Consider the following 22190-nt stretch of genomic DNA (forward strand, 5'->3'; position numbering starts at 1 on the left):
TTTCTGATATTTTTCAAAATACCAAAATAGCAGCTTGCCTTTAAGATTTTTTCACCCTTATGGCGGAATCAAAGACCACCATCTCTAAAAGCTACCTATCTTTTTACTAACATCTCTTATTAAAGGTCTGGTAGAAGAACAAATAACTATAATAATAATGATGGCATTATTATTATTTGTTGAGTCACTAACTGGGCACTTCACATATATTATCTCATTTAGTCACCGTCACAATCCAAGACTGATAATATTTTGTAGAAAAGGAAAATGAGGCTCCAGTTAACACACACAAAAAAGGGTACTGGTAAGAATCAGAAGCCCAGCTCTAACTCCAAAGCCCACAGTTTTTCCACTGGGTTGGATAATGCGGATGAATCTCAGTTGTCCTGATCAAGACCCCTCACTCGCAGCACATGCGTCCGGGGGGTTGAGCAGAATCTACTCTCTGGCACCACGTGTCCTCTACCCCAGAGGGAGGTTTCAAGGAGGTGCACTTGCGGGCTCCTCTTACACGCTGCCTCCTCCCTAAACCACCGGCTCAACAGCCAATAGCTGGCCTCAAGGTGGAGCAGAACAGGGAGGCGGAGTGCATCCGGAAGGACACCGCAGGTTGCAGGTTGCGTGAGACATAAGGGGAAGGCCCAGGCGGCTGCCCTGCCCCGTTATCTACCTGAGGGCCCCCCTTCAAGTCAGCTGGCTCTGTTACAAATCCCTGTGACAACCCTACGGCACTCACTGCATCATCTCCACGTCCCCTCTCCTGTGCAGCGATGACACCGGCCAGCAAATGCTCCCTGCCGAGAACCAGGTCCTTGCCACAACGACAGCCAGTCTCTCCACAGGAAGCAGCCACAGTGGCCTTTCTGAATCACGATTTCATACAGAGAAACCGGACTTGGGGGCCACTCCTTGAGGTGCCTTGAGGTCACCACATGAAAAAAACACAATGGCTTCTGTGACGTTTGAACTGAAATCTAGGCTGACATCCATGTCAGTGACCACCCCCAGAAAGGACCAGCAAGAGCTCGGAAAAGGAGGCACAGAAGGGCAGAGCCGGCCCGGTGCTTCCAGCAAAGGAGGCAGAGGGCGCTCCAGAACAGGGCAAGGCTCAGGCTCAGCCACCATCAGACCCACAGACCACTGCCACACAGACCACTGCCACATTTCAGTTGATCACAGCTAACAAACTGTTTCTCTTCTTTTAAAGGGCCTGGGGAAGTAAATTTCATTTCGAAACCCTGAAGGGGTAACACTGATGCCACAGTCCTAAGAGGAGAGAAATGAGTCTGTAGGGTGCACAACTGAAGAGTCCTGGCACCACTACCTGGTGGCCGGGCTCGCCCCTTCCCTGTCAGGGAGACTGTCTCTCTGCCTGTTGACACCCCTGGGCATCCACAGGTCCTAACAATCAGCATATTTGTCATCTTTTTGTATGGCTCTTTCCGCTTCTGTTTCCACTTCCCTATGTGGTCCTCTTTATTTTTATATTGTATCATAAATTCATATCCTTGTTATAAGCTGCCCTCAATTATTTTAGTTAAGAGAAAGCAAAAAATTTAAAAAATTGTTTAAAAAGAGAGAGAGTTAAAAAATAAATCCTAATAATTCCCACTTTGTTCTCTGTGCCAGACTGAACAAAAAGAAGACAAATAAACTTGTTCAAGTTATATCTAAATAAGAATACTCTGTTTCTGTGTAAGGCTCTGAAAGTTTAAGTAAAATCACATTGATCACATTGGAAAGAATCTTAAAGACCATAAAGACCAACTTGGTCACCTTACAGACGAGAAAACAGCTCCAGAAGACAATCAACAAGGATCACAATTTGTGGGCACACCACAACTTTACAGCATGACGTCCATGCAATCAGTGCTTTCAAATGTTAAAAGGGGATAATATTCCAACCACGTCTCCTCAGCCACGTATCAGCTGCTGGACACACACATCCCACTACTTCGTCATAGTAAAGCACAGTAACCAACAGTTCTACTTTGCCAAGCAACATTTACTTATACAATCATTTAAAAAGTGTGTCACATTTACATATTTTCTGAAAATGAGCGGAAACAGAAAAATACAAGTGCTGTTACTAACAGTACAACTGAAATGAAGATGGACATAATGAAGGGTATAAAAGTGAGGGCTCACCGTCAGATGGCCAGCTAGAAGACGTAAGCTGTTCAATTCAGTGGGCAAGGGTAATAGGGAAAAAGGACAGATACCGCCGGCACCAAGACCACAACGTCTAAAGACAGTCCAAGCAACGAAGGTCAGTGATAGAACATGTTAAAAAGATGACAAAAATACTAAATGAAAACTAGCATCAGAGTAACAGTCCAGTAACTCAAATGGGGGGGGGAGCGGGGGAGCTTCATGGGTCTGTTTGCCAGGCATATACCTGACTACAAGAATCAGCTAACTAGTACCTTGTTAAAAAGAAAAAAGGACAAGACAGCATCAAACTCAAGTCACTAGTTTCTGCTCTACCCCATACAAAACTACCACTGATAACTCCTTACTTCTAATAGTATTAACAGTTTATTTCACAGATTAAAGACAGGACCATTACTGACAGAAGCAAAATAGGAGCTACAAAATTACTACTTTGTAAAACTGTCAACATTTCAGTTTAACCTAAGTTTAATATTCTAGAAGTATATGCACATTGCATAACAGTTGGACATAAAAATATACATTTATCTTTTGGTTCTCTGGGAATATAAATCCACATGCCTAACTTCTGTACATTGAAGTTTTAAAACCTTTTTCAGGAGTAAACTGTGAATGAAAGTGGACGGCAGCCTGTGGCAGCAGAGAAAAGACTGGAACCCACTCTCCTCGGCAGTACATCTTTTATATTTCTTTTGGTAGGCTTCTCTCCTATGAGTAGACCGCATGGACTTTGTGACATCTTCTCTGGCTACTCACAAGCTATCGGTAATTGCTCATGTTATTGGCAGAGAATTCCAAGATCCGTAGGATAGATATAAAAGAAACACTGATCAGTTGGATGTTCCTCCACTCCATTCTTAATCCAAGAAAAAATGTGGTCAAAGACAATTCACATTTACTTTCAGCTACTTTTTTTTTTTTAAGATTTTATTTATTTATTTGAGAGAGAGGGTGAGAGAGAGCATGAGAGGGAAGACGGTCAGAGGAAGAAGCAGACTCCCTGCTGAGTAGGGAGCCCGATGTGGGACTCAATCCCAGGACTCCGTGATCATGACCTGAGCCGAAGGCAGTCGCTTAACCACTGAGCCACCCAGGCGCCCTTTCAGCTCCTTTTTTAAAATAAAGTACATCCAAGGAAATCAGTATTGAATCATAAGCAAAAAATCATCGATTAGAGAAGTAAATAAATCAAACCACAAAAGCGACTGCAACTCTTAGCCTCATTTATAAGCTCCTTGCTGCAAGACAGGAGGCAAAGAAGTAGGAAGATGGAATTGTTCCTCCAAGAAAAAACACTCAGGATTACCAGGACCTGCAAGGTAGCCAGAGAATGACTATCTAGATTTCCATTCCAAATCATATGTAATGATTTGGTTAAATAAATAAGATAAAAACAGTAACATCACAGTGAGTCATAATAAGACTAACAAGTAGAAGGCAAAAATAAAAAATTTCAGTGCCCTCTTCTTTGTCTTTTGGTGGCCTGGGAACTTAGACTTTTCTACTATTTTCTTCTAATAAGCTATTTAGGCCTTATTCACCTAGTCCTACAAATTGCTGTATGTTCCATCTTTTAAGAAGTCCCTCTCTTGATCTCATCTTCCTCTCCAGCTACTACCCTATTAATCTCTACTCCTGCACCACAAAACACCTCCAAAGTGTTACATATTGATGTCTCTAATTCCTCAGCTCCATTTTCTCGGACTCAGCCCCATGAGGCATTTATTTGACCACAACAATAGCTCCAGTCTAGATCCATCAATAACCCATTAGTAATCCCAACGGCAGGTGCTTGGTGTCCATCTTTCTTGAACAATCAGCAGCATCTGACAAAGTTGCTCCCTTCTTTTTTTTGAAACACATTCTTCTCTTAGCTCTCAGCTCAGCACCTGACTTCTCTTCTCTCACTAGCTCTTCCTTACTGGTCATTAGCTTATTCCTGCTCATCAGCCACCTCTATCTAAACACTGAAGTGCCCTGGGACTCGGTCCTCAAGCCACTCCTCTTGTACTACACTCCCTCTTGTACTACACTCACTCCCTAGGCGATCTGATCCATCTCACAGTTTTAAATATCATCCATAAACTGAAACAGTATGATTACATCCCTAGCTAAAGCCTCTTTCTCTACACTCCAAACCTACTAACCTACTGCCTACTCAGCATCTCTACCTGGATAGTCTAGTAGTCATTTCAAACCTATTACATCCATCACTAAGCTCTTGATTTTACATTGCCCCCTCCAATGTGTTCTTCCCCCCTTCATCCTTCTAGTGGATCAAGTCAGAAACCTTGGAATCATCTGTGATTTCTCTGTTTCTAATGCTTCATAATGAATCCATAAGCAACTTTTTTGTTGGCTCTACCTTTAAAACATATGTTGATTTAGGGGCACCTGGTAAGCATCTGACTCTTGGTTTCGGCTCAGGTCATGATCTCAGGGTCCTGAGATCAAGCCCCGCATCAGACTCCACACTCAGCACGGAGTCTGCCTGAGATTTTTTCCCCCCTCACTTTCCCCCTACCCTCTGTTCCTCTACCTGTTCATGTGCTCTCTCTAAAATAAATAAATGAAATCTTTAAAACACATGTTGATTCCAACTTTTTTTTTTACCTATCTCCACTGTTACCACCCCAGTCTAAGCCACCAATAGCTCTCACTTGAAATTTTACAATTGATTCCTAACTGGGTTCCCTGTTTCCATCCTTACTCCCCTACAGACTACTTTTCACACAGTTGCAAGAGTGATCCTTTAAAAACTTAGCATATCCTCAGCTCCAAAATCTCTGCCCAACATAAGATGATCCCCAATGACCCACATCCTTGTATAATCCTTTTCTCTTGACTATGAGTAGGATTTACAAATATGAAGGCTATCAGTTCCATGATTATGTTATGTTATATGGCAAAGGTGAAAGGATTTTACAAACTCAATTATGGTCCCTAATCAGTTGACTGTGAGTTCATCAAAAAGGTGATTGTCCTGAATGGGTCCAACCCAATCAAGGGAGACCTTTCAAAAAGGGCGTTGGGTTTTCCCTGGGCATAGAGACTGGAAGCAGCAAAGATTTTCCTACTGGCCTTAAAATATCAAAGAGCTACAATGTGAATTATCTACAAAGGGAGCTGTGTGGCAGGGTACCGTGGGAGGCCTCTAGAAGCTAAGGGCCTCCATACAACAGTTGCAAAGAACGGAATTCTGCCAACAACCATATGAGTTTGGGTGAAGACACCACGTTCTAGATGAAAATGTAGCCCAATAGCACCTTAATTTCAGTCTTGAAAGACTTTGAAGAAAAAACCCACCTGAGCTGTGGCTAGATTTCTCACCTCCAGAAACTGAGACAATAAATGGGTGTTGAATTAAGCCACTAAGGTTGTGTTAAGTATTGTGTACCAAGAGGGTGTATATTCAATAAACACTGTTGAGCAAATGGTTTCTCATTCATTTAGATGCTCTGAATCATAAGAGCTACATGAATCAAGCTTCTCAATACAACTGAAATTTCTGATTGTCTGACTAGAGGCTATTTTATCACCACTTCATAGGATTTGATATCCTAAAAAATTAGACAGTGGAAAGGGGGCACATCATTTCAATCAAATAGTATATGATAGTAAAAATCAAATTCCAGAAGAAAATAAAAATGAATCAGGGGCTCCTTCATTTTCTTTTTCTACTGTATTCTTGGTGCTCTAAATAAACAACTGCATCACAAATTCTCTAAGCATTGATTGAAAAATGGAAACAGAAAAATATCAGCATAGAGAATTTTGCCAGTCTGAAGATGTGATGTGATGCTAAGTAAGAGGGGGAAACTTCCCTGATGTATTTTTAGAATTTTTTAAATAGACTGCCTTTGTTCAAATAATTCTTTTACTTTAGCGTATCTAAAATATAATTCTGGGTAAAGGTTACAACATGTCTGAAGACAAAAATAAAATCTACCAAAAAATAAAAATGAATTTTTGGATGTCAGTGTAGAAGATACTCAAGGCAAGAATATGAAAATAAAAAGTGACACCATCACAATCCCATAAGCCTGTGGGAATACCACACTAGCAGACAGCCAAACTCCACCCACCATCTCCCTGGAAAATTCTCATAGCCTCCCTCAAAACTTCTCTTACAGGACATACAATCTGTATGCATGACCAGACAGCAGGCAAATGAAATTGGGACGTGCACATAGGAAATTCACTCCATAAAAGCATTTCTCCCTCCATTTTGTCTCCTCTTTTCCTCTTCAGCTGCCATGCAGATAGCTCTTTCTCCACTGATGTCCAATTAATTTAGAGCCTCGGCAGCCTCCAGACAAGGACAGAAGATGGCACAGCCTTGACTCAAAAGGACAGGCAGCTTCCAGGGAATGACCCTAATGTGCACCACAAGACAGGCTTCAGGCAGCCACTCCCAAGACCCACTTCCATCTGTCCTTTAAGGAAATGGTACTGCTGGTTGTCTAGTAATTTCTAATATTAGGAAATGTATGCGAAAAGTGATTTTTTAAAATGCCAAATTCCTGGCTTTGATTTTTAAGGAAAAGACTTTCAAATTAAATGGATTCATTTATTTACATAGCAATCATGAGGATCAGAGGAGAAAAGTGAGAATTCCTGTAAAGCATTCGGAGACCTTAGGAATAAACACACACACACACACACACACACACACACACTGGTAGTAGGATTAACTTTTACCCAAAGCAGACCTTAATGAGAATTTGCTCCTTGATCTAATAAAAAATAATCAATGAGTTTGGAATATTTCTAGGATATACACAGTCATCCTCCTGGGACACATGCCACCACCCCAAATCAAACAAAACCTTTCTCTGGACATTTGATAGAAGCAAGGCCATATGTAAAGACATCTAGGTGACTGACTAGTTTGATCAGAGCAAGATAATTTATCACAGAGTGAGGCCTCATCAATAAATAGCAACACAGACTCAACATCGACCCCAGCTTATTGTGATGATTAAATGTGAAAGGCACAGAGAAGGAGCTTTTTAAGTATTTAGTGGTTATTAATATTATTATTAATCTAATTAACCATGATTAAAAACATATCTTTGATATGTTACCTTTGATTGAGCTGGTTAGGAACATTTCATAGGCAAAATTAAGTGACTTGTTACCGAGATGAAACTTTCCCAACTAAGTGACAGATTTTAAGAAGTTACACAGCGGCTGTGGAGTACATTTTTCACAAGAGGATATAAAATAATGACAGAGAAGTACAGTCGTACCACTCATCACAAAGTCATGACTTTGACCACACTGGTATTTTTGCCATCTTGCATTTTTCATGTCTTTTTGGTATATTTCCAGAGCAATGTTTTTTTAAATTTTAATGGAAAAGCCATTTAAAAAAATATTTAGTTTCCACTCATTTTTAACAGCAACATATGAAGCCCAGAAAACAACTATGTATTATAACTTATGTGTCATGATCATTGTGAAAATAATATATTTGAGAAAAAATATATATTCAGGAAAGAATAGTAACAAGCATGCATCATGATCATTAAGATAGTACTTTTGAGAAAAAGAGAATATACAGAAAAGGCTAGTGAATCTGGGAAGCATGTAGGAGAAGTACAAGCAGCATGTTCCAGAGCACTGAGCACCAAAATACAGACAGTGTCCCACTCATTCATCAAAACACAGCGGCAGTGCCAAGCACTGGGGATTTGCGGGAAATGTGACCCACCCACGAAACACTGTGGCAAACTATTAACACGTCTCAAACACACAGAAAGCATAAAGCACCTTGCGAGTCCAGGAACTACTGGCAGAGATGATCAGCGAAAGCCCCCTCATTGAGGGGAACTTCTAAGAAATCTTGCCACGAGACAGGTTTGGTAACAAAGTGGATAAAGAAAAGGCAGGCATCTTAAACACAGGGAAAGGCAAGTCACTGCTGCAGAAGCTTCCAGAGAACAGCTCCCATTAGTTCTATGTAGAGTCTACTCAGAACCTTAGGACAAGTGACAAGCTACACAAAAGACTGGTGAGGAGAAAAGAAGGAAGACACATGCATACAGGTAAAGGTACCCAAGGTGGGAAGTAAACACACCAAAGCAAATTGAGCGGGTGGTTTCAGCTTTCTGGGAGTGGAAACAATTCATGAGCTAGATAACAGCACACCACAAAAGCAAGTTAATTAGTAAAAACTGTTACCTGCATCCTAAAGGAAAGATAATTCTGCTGAGTAATGAAAAAAAATGGAAACTATTTTTTTATATAATCAATATCCATTATAACAATTATCCATACAAGTTGGATTTTACTTAAGAACCACTGAACTCATTTTCTTTTTTAAAAAAGATTTACTTGAAAGAGAGAGAGAGTGAATGTGTGTTTGTGTGTGTGTGTGTGTGTGTGTGTATGCACGAGCGAGGGGAGGGGCAGAGGGAGAGAATCTCAAGCCCCCCTGAGATTATGACCTGAGCCAAAACCAAGAGTCAGACACCCAATTGACTAAGCTACCCAGGCACCCCACTCATATTTTCTAACTCTGAATTTCTCTTTCCCAATATCACCAAGTTTCCACCTAGAAATATGAAAAGGAAAAAATATAATAATCTATTTAAAAATCTGCTTTCAATAAGTTTTCAAAGCAACTATTTTAACAAGTTTTCTCTAAAATTACAATTGTTCTTCCAAAAATATGAACAGATTTCACTGATGCATTACCAAGGAAATGTGACAATTTCGCAAAAACCTTTCTTCATGGTGGAAAGTAATCTGCAGTCTCTGGATAAGTTATAAAATCATTCCTAACAGAGTAAATACTTTACAACCAATCATTTTTTTTTTTAATTTTAGGACTTAGCCAATATAAGAACATAACACGGGAAGTAATGGAACAGGGCTCCTGGAAGGAAGAAACCAAAGTATTATTGGCCACAACATAATTGTCTATCTAGAAAGCTCAAATGAATCGATTGATAAACTATTAAAACAAGTAACAGTCTGGTCAAGGAAACGAAGTTAAAATTCCTAAAAATCAATAGCATTTTTCAACCCCAGTAATAACCAACAGGAAATAAAGTTATAATGAAAAAAATCATTTACAATAACAATGACTAAGTAGTCCCCCCCCTTATCCACAGTTTCACTTCCCACTGTTCAGTTACCCACAGCCAACATGGCGCAGATGAGCCTCCTTCTGACATACTGTCAGCAGGACAGTAGAAGCCGAACACCACGTTATAGTGTCTGTGTTGTTCTCCTCGCTTCATTCCCTCACATGGGCATTTTATCATCTCACATTATCACAAGATGGATGAGTACAGTACAGTAAGATATTTTGAGAGAGAGACCACATTCACATAACTTCTATCACACTATACTGTTGTAATTGTTCTATTTTATTATTAGTTATTGTTAATCTGTTACTTGCCTAATTTACAAACTTTATCATAGATATGTACATATAGGAAAAAACATAGGATATACAGAGATCTATACTGTCTGTGGTTTCAGGTACCTGCTATGGGTCTTAGAACATATTCCTTGTAAATAAGGCGGGGGGGAACTACTGGGTATAGAGAGGTCAATTTGAAGCAAATTACAAAAATTTACAAAGAACCATGAAGGATCAGAATAAATAGAGATATATGTTGAATGGGGAGATTGAATAGTATAAAATGCCAGCTCTATCCAAATTATTTTAATGTTAATTCCCAACAGAAATTTCTATGGGGGTGGTTAGGAGGACTTTAATACCCAACTTCATTTGAAAAACTAAATAAGTGATAGAAGCTAGGAATTTGTTGAAAAATAACAAGAAAAAAGCAACAAAGAAAACTCATAAAAGAACTGACACAGCGAATAGATTCTATTTTTAAATTTAATATATATCCTCATAAACCAGTGTAGAAATAAATTATATAAGGAATAGTGTTAAGAAACTAACTATTTGGGAGAAAAATGAACTCATCTCCTCTTCATGTCATATGCCTAAACACTGTGGAGAGTTCTATAGAGAGTTCTGTTATATGTTTAAAAACAAAGGAAAGCAAACAAAAACAGAAGAAATATTGGTAATTCCTTAACTGATCTGGGGTTAGGAATGATGTTTTACAAAAGAAGCAGATGAAATAAATGGGAGACACGTAAATTTGACCACATGAAAATTTAAGACTTTTGATGTTTATAAACATCAAAAAACTCGAAACTTTAAAAAAAAAATGGGGGAAAATCTCTGCAGTGAATGACATAGCCAGCCACTGTTTACTTGAGCTCTGGGACAGTATCAGCTCTTTGAAATGCTGATGGCCTTTTCAACATTCTACTCCATATAAATAGTTCTTTGCATCATTTTAAATACAGATCTGGAAAACATAAACTATATTTTATTTCAAAAACAAATCTGGGCTTTTGAAAATAGTTTATTTGCCCATAGATTTATAAGATCCCACATATGTGAAGAAATATCTTTGATCTTAGAAACAGTTTGAAAAGACTCAGAGCTTTCAGTTACATGGGTATGAAATAAAGTCTCTGAGATTTTTAAAAACCAATAGACTGCCACATCTTTGTTCTTCCAGAGAAAAAGCTATCTTATTTTATAACCCTAGAAAGATATATTTAGAACTAAGATTTTTTTCCTCTACTCTGAGCTTTCTTACAAAAAAGCAACCTTACCTTTTAGTTTGTTTTAATCCCAAAGGAGATAGTATCTGAAAAATAAAAATAAAACACGATAGGAAAAAACACATGAAAATTAATGACTCAAATACATTTATGCCTCTGTGATTTTTCATATTAAGTCTTACAAGAGCTCTGAAGAAACAGGTCCACTGTTTCTCTAAGTTTGCATTAGAACGACATTAAGCAAGTGGGGGCAGCACTTCTGAGGTTCAGCACAGTGTGAACAATAAAATCTCCTGTCTCTCTCTTCTCTGTAAAAGGCCAAATATCTGCCCAAAGGTATAAAAAGAATAGAGGCAAATGCATAGATATCCAGATCTACTATGCTTGTTGTACATATAAGTACTAACACTTACTATTTGACAGTGCAACTAAATAAAAATGAGGTCAATGTTTGCATGTCAAACGTTAAAGTTTGGTTTGTTTTACTTTCTACTTTGATAAATATTATATATTCTTTGATTACTGGTCACATAATTTCTCTAAAACTTAACCTCTAGAAGTAATAGTGAAAAACTCCTTCATGACACTTCTACACACTGAATCACTTGATGTAATTTTACTTCACCTAACAGCATTGCTAACGTATTTAAAAGGGGGGGGGGTTACATTACAACTACTAATTGTTCATAACACGTTAATTTTCACCTAAAAATATTTGGTCAGAAGAAACAGTTTGAGATCGTTTTTATCTGAATGATATATCTGTGCATTTAATTAAATCAATTCTAAATTTCAATATTGGTCAAAAAATAACATCAATATGTAAGTACAAGACACAAATTTAAAAAAACACATCTATTTATAGTTTCACAGATACAGTCCATCAAACCAGAAAGCCTCAACACTCTTAAGAAGAAACATCAACACAAAGCACCTGCACATAGTTACCTGCTGGTTAACTACAGATCTTTCCCGGGCATTTACTGGCTTGTCATTCCTACCTGCCCTCTCTACAGTTTCCCTTTTGGGCCTGGGTCATAACAAAGGATCAGACGGGGGCAGAATTGGAATGGACATGGAATTTGCAAATGTATGAGTCAGTTAAAGCAGTAAAAACCCCTGAAGCGAGGACACTGATTTGGAAGTAGCCTTTCTGGACCACTACATGGCAGGAGAGTAAGGTCACATATGCCAGGGAACCAATGGTCTCGCAGGTCAAATGGCAACAAACGGATGGTCACAGGACTTAGAAACCAAATTTAGTTCCACCAACTTCAGAGAAATCACTACATCATCAAAGAAATCATCAAAGGGCAATATCAGATCCTAACCTTAATTGGTAGATAGAACGCCTTGCTTCTCAAAGTAGGGCTTATATACACCTGGAGCTATGTGGCAAAAGACAAGGGCTCCACATTACCACAAGACAAGCATGGCTCATCTGTCAAGATTGCAAATTTTGATTGAATCATTTCTTTTCCCCTGGGGAGATACATGAGTTTTTCAAATTATTTCCCTGATAGTAAGTGAATAGGGAAATATTATAGAAGAGAACAAAGAAAAAAAAATCATTAATGTTAAACCAAAGCACCAAACTATAAAATATTCTACACTTGAGACCCCTCTTTAAGACTACTTAGATCCCCAGGTGAGGGTGAGATACTGAGATGGAACATTCACTCTGCCCTGACATTAGGGATTCTTCAAGGTCAAGCTCTGACATCATCATTACAACTCTACCACCATCTCCGCCATGACCACCACTCATAAAATTTACTAAATACTCATTATTACATCTGAAACCATACTAAGTTCTTTATACACATTATCTCATCTATTGTTCTAAGTCAATAGACTTAGGAATTTTAAATCTGTACTATCAGACTTTTAAAAACTAATATTATTCATTGATAAATCAATGTATATGGTAATAAATTCAAATGTTATCAAAGGGTAAACAGTGAAAAGTAAACTTCTACTACATCCTCTACCTCCCTATAAACATTTTATATGTGTTATACAATTGTATGGGTGTATGTACACACATACACATATAAACCCCTCTCCCACAGACTTAATTTGTACACAAATGTTAGCATACTGTTCTGTATCATATTCTTACCAGTTAAGAATTTACACTAATAATACTCCACAGAAGTCAAGTAGTACACATTCTTTTTAATGGTGCAAAGTATTCCATATTCTATCACATGAAAGCCCCACCATGTAGGTATTCAGCCACTTCCCTACTGATGAACATTTAAACTTTTTCCAATATTTTGTTAAAATGAATAAATCTATTTAAAAAATACCCTTGTACAAATATGTTTGCATACACATTCTAGCATTTTTAGGACAAAGTCCGAAAAGTTGAATTGCAAGGTCAAATGGTTTACGCATTTTAAATTTCAACGGACACAGTCAAATGGATCTCCCAAGTGGCAATGCGCTAGTTAGAAGTCCCATCAATGAGCCCCACCACCAATTATGAGTGCCACATTCCCTGTACTCTTTGTAGCACCATAAATGATTAAACCATTTCATCTCTATACTGCCAAAGAGTTTTACTAAAATAAAGTTACACTAAATAATTTTCAAGAAGATTTTTTTTTTTAAGTCGACTTTTGTGCAAAGGACTGGTGTTTAAATCACCATCCATGAAATCAAAGAGTTTAAAATGTAGGATGCTGGAGCACCATGGTATTCACAGTGAAACATAGAAATACATTTATAAAAAAACATATGATTAACAAGAGAACAGCATAAGGTCCCCAAAGGTACAGGAGGAGGAAGAGCAAATACAGACAACGACAGGGAATGCATTCATGGAAGTCAAGTCCAGACAGCCTGAAAAGTACAAGGAAGAGAAAGCAGATTGTGTACAAACAAGGTGAGTGACGGCAGAGTTCAAAGTCAAAACAAATACTTATGCTGGATGCTACTGGTCTAATACTTGGGGTCTAATACTTGGCTAGGGGTTGCTCAAAATACAAGTAGTCCAGTCAGACAAGAAAAGTAAAAAAAAAAAAAGCCAGATAATACAGTTTCACAAGTAACAGTGGCCAAAAAGAATTTCTAAAAATCAACTCTAAATGGAGACCAGCAATTCAGAAAGGTTCTAGGTGACTATATATCCTTTACACAAGGTTCAAAACCCTTGTAGGGCAGGACTGTCTTTACATATTTTATAGATGCACTATAGGACTCTCCTAAAAACATCTACTTAATATGATCATATTGCTCAAAATAAAAGTAAATAAAAAATGATGCTATAACTTCATGTTTTATCTTGCCGATAACTGCAATTCAGTCATTTCAAACCCAAGACAACAGCAAACTCCAGCAAAAACAAGGGTTTTGAAGGCAAAAGCCCTGGTTTCAAATCTAGCAAGTCACTGGGGTGCCTGGGTGGCTCAGTTGGTTGGGCAGCTGCCTTCCGCTCAGGTCATGATCCCAGGGTCCTGGGATCGAGCCCTGCATCGGGCTCCCTGCTCCGCGGGAAGCTTGCTTCTCCCTCTCCCACTCCCCCTGCTTGTGTTCCCTGTCTTTCTGTGTCTCTCTCTGTCAAATAAATAAATAAAATCTTAAAAAAAAAAAAAATCTGGCAAGTCATTTAATCTTTGAAACCTCATCTGCAAAATGGTGACAAATGCTATGCAAATGAAATTACATAGATATAAGAAAGACTGACTGATTGATAGAGATGATATTTAAACCTAGAGAAAGAGAGAATCTACATATAGAATCTAGTTGGGTCCCTGACACACAATGACTGAGCTCTACACAGAATTTTTCTCTCTTCCCTTCCAGCCTACTTCAAGTAAAACCAAAATATATAGTACCACTTAAATACTGACTGCTCCCAAGCACATCTTTTAGCATTCTCTAATTTCACTGATATAATTCCATCAAAGCAGTAAAAGAAAAAGTACTCAGTGATAAAGAATGCCTAGACAATTCAAAAAGAAGAATGGTATATTTTAGAAGTTACCAATACAAACAAAAAAAAGCATTTTGAATTAAAGAAGTCATATAAAAAACCCTGTATTAATATAACATTCTTGATTTGATCTATAAACCTAAGAGTTATTCATTTTGCTGAGTAAAAGCAAATTCCTAATATCTGCTCTTCTATACTCCTTAATACTGAACCACTATGTTTTTAATATAGCTCATCCGTTGTATAATTCTAGTCATCTTTCCATGAGCGTTTACCCTACTTGCCCTTCCCATATTCTCACCAGTTGTGAGTATGGCACAGTATCATGGGCAATATATTGACAGTGTTGAAACCATATAATATTGACCTTGTTTTCTTCATTTCCTCTCCTGACACTAAAATAGCTTATCCCCAACATAGCACAGGTATATACCTCTGGGAATATTAAAAGTAAGATTCTCTGAGAGAGCACAGCTTTAAATAAGGCAACTTAAGTTAATCTGAGTAGCTCAGCTACTTTAGGTATATCATCAATCATCAAAACCAGCCAGAAACTGCTAGAGTAGCATCTTCCAAAGTTCACATAAACAAATCTGTGAGTTTCTTAACATTCCATGCTTTCAATTAGTCTTTTGATGGCTCTGCTCATTTTTTTTTTTATAACCATATACTTCTTCCTATTGATTCTTAGCACTTCATATATTGGCAGGAAACGGCTGCCAACCTAATATAATGCCATGAATTTATGCAGCGCTTTTAATTAAGTCATTTTGGAATCTCCTTAGCATTTTGATGAAGAGAATGCGTTGTCTTCCCTGAAGTGAGGGCAGTTGAATTTTTCTTCGTATTTCCAGTACCTGGCCCAGTGCCTGCTACATAGTAGGTGCTCAGTATCTATCACATGTTGCCAGAGTGACAAAGTCCTGGGTTTGAATCCCAGCTCCGGTACTTTCCAAATTTAACCTGGAACGTGAGCAAATCATGTGACCTCTCAGGCCTTTAGTTTCTTATCTGAAAAATGGGGATGAAGAATATCTGTTTCATAGAGTTTCTGTGAAAACTAAATGAAATAATGTATTTAAAATCATTTCCAGGTTAGCTGACACATAAGGGCTGAAGAAATTGTCGATGATTTTCACTAAACCACACATACATCCTCACTCAAATTCTCTCTGAGGTCATGAATTACATAGGTAATGTCAGACAATGGGTTCAGTAAGTAATACCCCCACCCTTTAAGGCCAGTAACTATAGAGAGGTGGATACTAGGCCCTAAGAAGCAGCAAATGTTCTCTGGAAATCGCCTTGACCATTTTAGAATATTACCTACACCCTGTTTCATGGTCCAGTTCTGTCAATATTGATCTCACACTTCCTTTAGACCCAACCCTACTATGACCCATTAACAACTATAATGTGAGTCTGAGGCCAACTAATCCCCCAGGCCTCCTTGTGTCTACTATGTCCTTCCTTATATCTAGCCCTTGATATTCCATGATTGATCCTAACATTTCAGAGAACCACAGATGAATTTCACTAAAGCTAAGCTTCAGGGCCAGATAAGAGGAAATCCCAGCCACCAAGAGAACACTATATTTTGAGCCCTTCTGTGTGCCCAACAGGCTGGACATGGGGGAAGCAGTGACATTTGAATGTGAAACATGGCTCTGGTTAATCTCTCATTATCACTATCTAAATACAAAGCATTTTAAAACTACAACTCATTAGTCTATAAACACACCTTGAAAGAGGCAACATTAAAATGAGGAAGACCATGATTAATTCAGCCAAGCAAAATAAGAGAGAAAATGAGATCTTTTATCTGAAGACTATCTTAAGTACAAAAACCTCAGAGTCCGTAAGAAATGACAGTCCAAAAAATACTTGGGTTAAGATTATAAATCAACAAGTATTAACGTAATGTCTACTACAATAATGCAAACATTTGCACAGTCTTTTAGAAGTTACAAAGTACAGCTCAGATCATGATCTCCCAGTCCTGAGATTGAGCCCCATGTCAGGCTCTATGCTCAGTGGAGAGTCTACTTCAGATTCTCTCTCTCTCTCTCTCTTCCTCTGCCCCTCCCCCTGCTAGTGTGTGTGTGCGCACTCGCTCTTCTCTCAATAAATAACAAATTTTTAAAAATCTTTAGAAGTTACAAAGTATATTCCAACTACTAGTGAAATCTAACTACCCATCAGAATAGTAGGAATGGTTATATCTCTAGGGGAGGCTGGAGGCATATCCAAAGGGGTCTGTTAATGAACATGAAATTTCTTTGATGCTACGTTTCTGATTTTTCCCTATTATATAATACCCCTATATTTGTTGTAATCATACTTATATAATAAAACATCCATTAAAAAATCCCTCAACATGGGGCGCCTAGGTGGCTCAGTTGGTTAAGCGTCTGCCTTCGGCTCAGGTCCTGACCCCAGGGTCCTGGAATGGAGCTCTGCATCGGGGCTCCCTGCTCAGCAAGGAATCTGCTTCTCCCTCTCCCTCTGCTGCTCCCTCTGCTTGTGCTCTCTCTCATTCTCAAATAAATAAAATCTTTAAAAAAAAAAAAAATCCCTCAACAACAGGGTTCAGAAAACATTCAAGGTTAGTGAACACACTTAGGTGTTGGGAGGTGGCACGCCCTGAAATGCACTGCTGAATTCACTGTACCATCCCCACACACTCTCCTATGCTTCTCTTCCATTGAGCTGTTCCTGAATTGTATCCTTTATAATAAAGCAGTAACTTTAAGTAAAGCACTTTCCTGGGTTCTGTATGCCAATCTAGCAAATGATTGAATCTCAGGAGGGGGTTCATGGGAACCTAAGATTTATAGCTGATTGGTGAGATGTACAGGTGGCAAGCTGGGATGATGACTAGCATCTGAAGGGGCTGGAGGGGAAGAGGGAATTTGCTGGGACTGAGCCCTTTACCTGAAGGGTCTAAGCTAAATCTGGGTAGTTAGTGCAGAACCAAATTTAATAGTAGAATACCCAGTTAGTATCTGGAGAGTTGGAAAATTGGTTAGTATGGGGAAAAAAAAACAAAGGATGCATTTGCTATCAAAAATTTTATGAGTAAAGATAGCTCACAGGCATTTCAAATGTCGCAAGACAACAAGTGGAGTCAACTAAGAGACAATGGTGAGTTCATTCTAGATTTCACTCACTTTTTTTTTTTTCACTCACATTCTTGATTTTGAACCATCACTCTAATGCTTGGAGAAACTGAATAAGGAAAAGCACATGAATGACTGTGGAAATCAATATGCTATAGAATTTTTAAAATACTGCACCAGACTGACTTGAAATTACAAAAGAATTACATTCTATCAATTTCATTATGAGTTGGAGCAGCCCCTCCATGCTTTATAGTAAAAGGTTTATTAGAGTGATTGAAAATGCATGAAGCCAAGGTGGAGCTGAAACACAGCACTCTATCACCCTCGAGCCCACCCACCACATAAAGCAGGACCATTTCGGAAAGGTGTGCTCTGATCCTGCAGCCCTGATGGAAGGAGCACTAGAGATGGTCCCTCCCTCCATCTACTCGGTTCAAGGCCAAGAATGGTGAACTTCACCATGGCTGCCCTCCACAGCAAGAGTTGGTTGGTGAAGGTTTATAAGATGATATCAAGAAACAGTAGTGAGGAAAGAAGAGCTGTTTAAAACACAGAACTGGGCTCATCTGCAGAAAATAAACTTCTGTTTATATAAACCACTGTTGACAATGAGGTTCACAGAACAACGTTCCAGGCCTTGGAGGTGCAGTGTAAGATGCTCACAACTAAAATGGCTCAGAAGCTACTCTTACTACAACTAAGAACTTACTACTGAGTTGTTCTTATTACAAAAGAATTCCTAACAAAATACATGTCGTATCTTAAAAGCCAAAAGGAATAAAATAGGAGGCACCACAACACCTAAAATACACTGCATCACTCTTACTTCAAAATGACAAAGTCAGAGTAATAAAAAGCTGTAGACAGAGGTGTGACTGACCAGAGGGACTGGCTTAGGAAACTGAGGCAGACATTCCCCCATGGGCCTATGGGGGTTCCTGAGAGCAGAGTTCAGCCAGAAACTCGGTCTCCCGAATTTCAAGTTGTTAATGTTTCATAACATGGTATTGTCAATGAAGTGGCTAACACAGGAACCTAATGCAAAAAAGGGATGTATCCTACCTTCACACCACTCATGCTCAAAACTAACAGAGCAACAGGACTGATCTGCAAGACCACACTATTATTCTCTAGACCACATTCTCAAATAACCATGGCCACAGTGGACTGAGGGTAGAAGAGGTCAATGAGAAAGACTAAGCAGTCTCCTCCTATAATTAAAACAACTTCCTACATAATGATAGGTAGACTCTTCCCAATTTATTTTCTTACAACATGGGGAGAAGAGGGTATTTAATTCTGGCCTATCCTGAAGTCTAGTACAAATGGATGTCTGATTTAACAGGAACAAAAATAAAGGGTATACATTTAGTTATTTTAGGATCTAAAAGTACTAAGATCAGTATTTTTAGGTGACCTATAAAGAGCAGCATGAATTGGAAGGACTTTTTACTCTTTAAGAACAGATCCCTTCTATCCCCTGCCTGATCTCTGAAGGGGGTAAAATTTCCCAATCTGCTACTAAAAGTCAGCTGTACAAACCAGGAGTCAGTATGTTGTTTCAGCAATCAATACCAATACCCAGTGGAACCCACAAAGTGGGAATCAACACAAGGCAGTGGACGGTGCAGGTATACCTGTCCCCCTGCCCATCCCCCCAACTTTCCATTCTTAAGTGAGGCAGACTGTGGTCTAGTCACTCCAGGATTAAGGCTGTGAAAGAAGAAAAGGAGGAAAGGTCATCTCAGAGGTGAATGGCGTGCAAGGACGCAGGCTGGATACTGCAAACCCTACGGGCAATCTTCACCATCTACAACATCACCTTTTCTATGTGTTCTTCTCATCACCAACCAACTTCACAAACTATGTAGATATCATGTCAAATAACAGAAAAAATGTGAAATAACTGGTAGCATTAGTGCCAATTTAAATGAAAGATTGCAAATAAATTTATTTAAGTGAAAAATGGTCAATGTTTCTTTTCCTTCCTTGTTTTTCCAGGGTGGGGGTTAACTCAGCTGAGGGCTAGAAAGGCACGATCTCCCTCACGAGTGTTAAATGCACTATCACCCCAGCATAAGGAATCAGGCTAAGGAGCAGCTGCATCCGTGAGGGGCCTGGGCTGATTCACCATGCTCATGATTATGTTTTCGCCGATCTTTTCAGTTTTTCATGTGTGTGATGCCCTAAATATCAGGTCTGGCTACCACAGTGGTTAGCTGCACTAACTAGTTGAATTCATGGAAGGGTATTTAGAGCTAGTTATCAGAGGCTGGTATGTAAATTAATGCAAAGTATCTGTAAATAGGTCTCAAATTCAAAATGCTGCCTCTTGGGAAAGAACAGTCCACACCCCAGTGGCATGCTCCCCACACTCACTACTCTGAGCATCTGACGGAGACACCGCTGCTGGGAGGGCTCACTCGGGGTCTCCCATGTGGCTGGTACGCTCCGGGCCCAGGTTTCAGAGGGAGCAGAGTGACAAGGCCATTGTCCCCAGAACACAAAGCCTTAACAAAGGTGGCAGAAGAGTGAGAAAAAGGAGGAGTCTGGCTATTTGCTCAGCAGCCCCAAGCCCAGCTAATCTCCAGTCCCTGCTGGTGCCAGTGAGTTGGGGAGAAACCTGACCTGTCCTTGATAGACCTCCAGGAGAACTTCAAAGCAGCCACTGGAGCCCTGGGGACATCAGCCATGTGGGCAAGGCTCCCTCCCCAGACTTGCCAGGATGGACCTGTGCCAGATGTTAATGATTTCATTGAGAGAAATGAAAAGTGTTGCTCCTGACAACATGTCAGGGTCCCTGCTCTAGAATCATGTGATCACTCTGTCTAGAATAAATATCCCTTCAGTTAGCAGCCTAACTTGGGCTTACCCTGGGGCTCAGCATAAGCCCTGAGTCCAGGGAGTTACACAGTTACACAGCAGGGGCAGAGTTAACTCTCCACTGGTGGTCACTTGACATAAAGCCAAGCTAAACAATCCTGGATCAAGCACCTTTGGAGCTGCTCCAGTCATATAAGGATGAGATAGGAGGTAATTTTCAGAGCAAATAATGTGCATGCACATTCTGCATTGTAAAAACACACAGGCACACAGCTTAACAAAAACACTGTACCTGTGAATGATCTCAGTAGTAGCTGAGAAGGCACCTCAACACTTCCTCCCTGACATTTGGTATTCTGAGTGTTATTTTCAAATCTGCCAATTAATCCTTCAGAATGTATCCTTTTATACTCATTTCTTTTATTATTAGTGGTGTTTAAAAGGTTTCCATATATTTTATTAAACTATCGTGCTTTTTTTTTTTTTTAAAGATTTTATTTATTTATCTGACAGACAGAGAGACAGCGAGAAAGGGAACACAAACAGGGGGGGTGGGAGAAGCAGGCTTCCCACTGAGCAGGGAGCCCGATGCAGGGCTTCATCCCAGGACCCTGGGATCATGACCTGAGCCAAAGGCAGACGCTTAACGACTGAGCCACCCAGGCTCAGTCTTTTTTTTTACTTTTTTTAAATTGACAATGTTTGACATTTTTAAAACTACAGTGATGATTGCTTTATAACCATTTTGTTCATCACATATACTGCAAATATGTTGCTTGTCTATTCTATAGATATATAGAGAAATATTTGGTCATTTCCACCTCGTCCTTTTTTATGGTGCTTGATAAAAAAAAAAGTAATCATTTGAAAAATCTGATCACTAAGCATAAATCATACTACCTTCCTAAACAAGTAGAAAATTTTTTTCATGGCTACACTGAAAATACATGCAGAATACTTCTGATAGTTTGTTTTAGGAACCTGTTATTTGAGCTGTTAAGATTATGCTACATGACATAAACCACCAGAAATGCTTGTGGCCCCTGCTCTTCAGCAACTGAGTGATCCCTTGCACTCCTGACACTTGGAGGAAGCTGGACACTGCTGCATCAGGCCCCTGACAGGAAGGCAGACAAAACACATGGGATCATGCCAGTCCCGCCTGCAACCCGATGGCAGAGTGGGCAGCACTCAGCATACCCATTAGGAAGAAAAATTAATAATGCACCACTCTGGCAATTTCTTTAGCTGCTGTATTCGAGCTGGAAATAGATTTGCTTCAAGTGGTCTGGCACACAGTATGCCAGCAATTCCTCTCCCCTTTGACAAAGGAAAAATAAAAACAACAGACTTTAAAATGTCGCCCAGAGCTGCCAGCTTACAAGGGTATGAGATATACAAGAGGAACTGATATGCTATGTATCTATAGAATAGACAAGCAACATACATTCTTTTTAACATAGAAAGACTCAACAAAATTAAAAGGAACATGTTTAAAAGTAAAAGCCATTTTTGAAAAATGCTCA

General features: G+C 39.2%; 1 protein-coding gene across 18 annotated transcripts in view; it reads right to left on the reverse strand.

The window, feature by feature from the left end:
* The window catches only part of FARS2 (phenylalanyl-tRNA synthetase 2, mitochondrial), a 617893-nt gene that overhangs the window by 511758 nt on the left and 83945 nt on the right, over positions 1–22190 (reverse strand). For 6 of the 18 annotated variants that reach the window (XM_064597222.1, XM_064597219.1, XM_064597220.1 and 3 more), the window contains one exon: positions 10831–10865. The exons of the other annotated variants lie outside the window; for them this stretch is intronic. The gene's annotated coding sequence lies outside the window, so the exon portion shown is untranslated. The remainder of the gene's footprint in view (positions 1–10830; positions 10866–22190) is intronic. 18 annotated transcript variants of the gene reach the window in all.

This window comes from Mirounga angustirostris, unplaced genomic scaffold (assembly GCF_029215605.1).
Source record: "Mirounga angustirostris isolate CCGP_5_RB_7025 unplaced genomic scaffold, mMirAng1.0.hap1 SCAF_8, whole genome shotgun sequence".
Lineage (NCBI taxonomy): Eukaryota > Metazoa > Chordata > Mammalia > Carnivora > Phocidae > Mirounga > Mirounga angustirostris.